The 4,559-nt window shown below is 41.5% G+C and overlaps 1 long non-coding RNA gene across 1 annotated transcript; it reads right to left on the bottom strand.

The window, feature by feature from the left end:
- Positions 1 to 2,533: 2,533 nt before the first annotated feature.
- Positions 2,534 to 3,859, bottom strand: LOC123726238 (uncharacterized). The gene is made up of 2 exons (XR_006758620.2): positions 3,204 to 3,859; positions 2,534 to 2,812 (listed from the first exon to the last, which is right to left on the bottom strand). It is a non-coding gene; the product is annotated as an uncharacterized LOC123726238 (long non-coding RNA).
- Positions 3,860 to 4,559: the final 700 nt, after the last annotated feature.

Genomic DNA, 4,559 nt, shown 5'->3' with positions numbered 1-4,559 from the left:
TGATTCCAGGTAGAACCCTTTCGAAAGAAGATACACACTGTGCATAGACTACATTTCATCGTGTAGTTTTGGTTTACATTTGATTGAGTTGCCAACTAACGTAAATTCAAAGTGAAATCAGTGAAATAATTCGATTTAGGTTATAAGTTGGGTGAAAAAAATATGGAATTCCCTAACTTTTTGCAAATCCAATCAGTTTTCCACGTTGATTCAACGTCATCCAATTACTTTTTTTGTTGTTGAAATGACGTGGAAACAACATTTATTCAACCAGTTTTTGCCCAGTGGGTATTCTCATCTTTTCTACTGTAGATACAGTACCAGTCAAAAGTTTAGACACACCTACTCATTCAAGGGTTTTTCTTTATTTTTATTATTTTTTACATTGTAGAATAATAGTGAAGACATCAAAACTATGAAATAACACATATGGAATAATGTAGTAACCAAAAACGTGTTAAACAATCAAAATGTATTTTAGATTTTAGATTCTTCAAAGTAGCCACCCTTTGCCTTGATGACCAGCTTCACCTGGAATCCTTTTCCAACAGTCTTGAAGGAGTTCCCACATATGCTGAGCACTTGTTGGCTGCTTTTCCGTCACTCTGCGGTCCAACTCATCCCAAACCATCTCATTTGGATTGAGGTTGGGGGATTGTGGAGGCCAGGTCATCTGATGCAGCACTCCATCACTCTCCTTCTTGGTCAAATAGCCCTAACAGAGCCTGGAGGTGTGTTGGGTTATTGTCCTGTTGAAAACAAATGATAGTCCCACTAAGCGCAAACCAGATGGGATGGCGTATTGCTGCAGAATGCTGTGGTAGCCATGCTGGTTAAGTGTGCCTTGAATTGTAAATAAATCACTGACAGTGTCACCAGCAAAGCACCCCCAAACCATCACACCTCCTCCTCCATGCTTCACGTCGGAACCATACATGCGGAGATCATCCGTTCACCTACTCTGCGTCTCACAAAGACACGGTGGTTGGAACAGTAAATCTCAAATTTGGACTCATCAGACCAGAGGACATATTTCCATTGGTCTAATGTCCATTGCTCGTGTTTCTTGGCCCAAGCAAGTCTCTTCTTCTTATTGGTGTCCTTTAGTAGTGGTTTCTTCTTCTTCGACCATGAAGGCCTGATTCACGCAGTCTCCTCTGAACAGTTGATGTTGAGATGTGTCTGTTACTTGAACTCTGTGAAGCATTTATTTGGGCTGCAATTCTGAGGCTGGTAACTCTAATGAACTTGTCCTCTGCAGTCTGGGTCTTCCGTTCCTGTGGCGGTCCTCATGAGAGCCAGTTTCATCATAGCGCTTGATGGTTTTGCGACTGCACTTGAAGAAACATTCAAAGTTCTTGAAATGTTCTTTATTGACTGACCATCATGTCTTAAAGCAATGCTGGACTGTTGTTTCTCTTTGCTTATTTGAGCTGTTCTTGCCATAATATGGACTTGGTCTTCTACCAAATTGGGCTATCTTCTGTATAGCAACCCTACCTTGTCACAACACAACTGATTGGCCAAAACACATTAAGAAGGAAAGAAATTCCACAAATAAACTTTTTAAAAGGCTCCAGAGTGGCGCAGCAGTCTAAGGCACTGCATTTCAGTTCTCAGTGCTAGATGCTTCACTACAGACCCTGATTCGATCCCGGGCTGTATCACATCCGGCTGTGATTGGGAGTCCCATAGGGCGGCGCACAATTGGCCCATCGTCGTCCGGGTTAGGGTTAGTAAAAAATAAAGGAAAACCCTTGAATGAGTAGATGTGTCAAAACGTTTGACTTGTACTGTATGTAATTAAAAAACATTTTATTATTTTGTTGCTCGTGATATTCATAAAAACATTGAAATAATATTTTTTTATATTTTCACAGACCCCCTGCAGTACCTCAGGGCCACGGACCCCCTGTTGAATACTCCTGGTGTACATATACGATAGTTAATGTAGTAAGCCTAAACGTCTTTAGAATTTCAATACTGTATGTTTATTTCCTAAAATGTCTTTAGCCTAAAAACCTTTTGAGTACAGCAAAACAACTTCCATCTTGGTCAAAGTAAGCAGCGGGGTAAACACGCATATGCCCAGTTCGATCAGGACGTCTCTCTGGTTCTCGGGTGAATTTGTTTGAAAAACGAAAATATACGAGCCATCAGGGAGAGAGATGATTGATGATATATGACTGGGTTTGATGCCCAAATGAACATCTGGAGATCATTCTCCCCCCATCAACACTTGATTTCCTGTTATGCTTATCTTGCAATAACGGAGCATGTGCGCCCAGCTGAGCCATAGGGTCCATGGGAGCTGAGCACTCCTATAATTATACTCTACAGTGCTTGTTGTGGTTTCCGAAGGAGCTTGTTTTAGAATGGTGGATCTTTAGACTAAGCCTAAGATATGCAAAGACAGCCTGGGTATAGCCTGCTGTAGCCTGTGGAGCTGCAGAGAATAACTAGAGAAATATTATGAGCAAATTCCATGTTCATTTTACCAGAAATTGAAATCAAACTGACTGTAACTTTGCTATGTAATTCTGTATGGTTTATTAGGCACGTTGCCAGAAGATTAGTGGTGCTCATAATGTATAATGATGGTGATGGTTAATTGGTTTTTAGCACAGATGGCTGGAGAGGGGGAGAGATCAGAGAAGGAGAATAGCACAGTGTGTGACAGCAAGCAGGTTACGTATGATACAAATCAGTATTCGACATCCATCCATTTCAGAGGACATCGGGAGATGATGTTGAAACTGGCCACTGGGGGCAACAGTGAGCGCTGTTACCTTCATGCAGACTTTGGTTTTTGCTGGAGACGGGATGGAGAATGAGCGTAAGCATTTGCTAATGGTTCCAAAGGTTGCATGTGTGAATCCTGCGATAGAAAGTTATTTTTGTTTTCAAGCCTTTCCCAAACCTTAACCCTGATCTTAACCATTCGGAGTTAATGCCTAACCTTAAAAATTCTGAGTTAATGCCGAACCTTAAGAATTTGGTGTTAATGCCTAAACTTAACCTTGGAACGATACAGAGAATGAACCAAACACTTAGAAATTTGACATTTGGAATACATTTGAAATTTGACTTTTGAGAAACATGGATGAACGTCTAATTCTGACGTGAGACCTTGAGAACTTGTTAGTGATAAATTGATGGATTCTATTCTTCAGTTAAAGAACACATATACACACAGTACACACATTTTAAAAACGTGACAGGGACATCTCAAACAAGTTAGAGACTTATTTCCATTGTGGTCCCTAAAAGAAAAGTGGTCCTCTTTGATGGCGATGAAGATTGAAAAGTCTTTCTAGCAGTCGGTTTCGGGTGATGGAAATGGAGTTGAGGCAGTGGCTGGAAAGGCAGTATAGCTTGAGTGGAAGGGGCATCGATGGTACAGCCAGAGAGAAACAAAGACAGTCTGACAAAACAGGCCCTGAGCTCTTTGTCAGTGCACCACACCTGCTTCTCCGACATTCAGTTACTCCACAGGAGCGGTTCCTCCACAGGTACTGGTCATCCATTGTTGAAAATGTGGCACCCACTTGGGTGATGCCACGGCTGCTGAAAAACCGTTGAAAAGCCATCACACATCGACTGGTTAGGAACAGTCCCTTCTCTGCTATCCCCGGACACTGCATGTAGTTGTTGTTGTCATTCTCAGCAAATGAAACAAAAAAAGCCAGTGCTGCATTATTTAAATCCAAATACCCTAGCTAGCTAGCTATCAAGCCAAACAAATAGGCTTTTCATCTCAGTCCTGCAACTCTGTGATTCAAGACAACCAGATGTAAGTGAACAAAACCCTGAGCACACTCACAACAGCACATGAATACGCATGCACAAACTCTCTCTCTCTCTCGCTCTCTCTCTCTCTCTCTCTCTCTCTCTCTCTCAAACACACTCTCTCTCTCTCTCTCTCTCTCTCTCTCTCTCTCACTTTTTGCCCAGCTAAGTCTTGCTGTAGATCTAGTTTTAAGGTTATAAGAATGGTTTGGAGTGGTAATAGGAATGTTTTTGGGTGGTTGTACGGGGTTGACTTGACTCACTGTCCTGCTGGTGATGGGACAGAGAAAAGTAGAAAGATTTCAGGTACCCTGGCCATAGCACAGCCTGTAAACTTGGACGCGCCACTAATTATGAAAACAGACATAAGCCTATTGCTGGATAACTGATGTTATATTCCTACGCAAGATCTTGTGAGCCACTTTACATAGCTAATTCTTTACTCTGAGGTGCTTGATTTGCCATCACAAACATCTCACAAATGCTTGTCTGAGGATAGGTCAACCAAATAAATCAATAACTTGTCAATTATAAAAGATAGATGTTTCCTGAAGAACTGGTGGTTTCGTGGAATGGAATTTTACTGTAATTTGTAAGAGTTAATATTTTGAAGGTGCTGAGTGTTTGTTAGCTTGTATAGCACCATTGCATCCTATGAGGGGACACAATTCCGTCCTATGGTTTCAAAAGTGCAAAATTCTTCTAACATCTAGAGTTGGACTGGTTCAGATGCAGAACATCAGCAGGCAGTGATAAGATGTTGCTATTGT

Source organism: Salmo salar, chromosome 13, assembly GCF_965601325.2.
Source record: "Salmo salar chromosome 13, fSalSal1, whole genome shotgun sequence".
NCBI lineage: Eukaryota > Metazoa > Chordata > Actinopteri > Salmoniformes > Salmonidae > Salmo > Salmo salar.
Note: the sequence above shows the minus strand (reverse complement) of the source record. Positions and strands in the feature narration are given on the sequence as shown.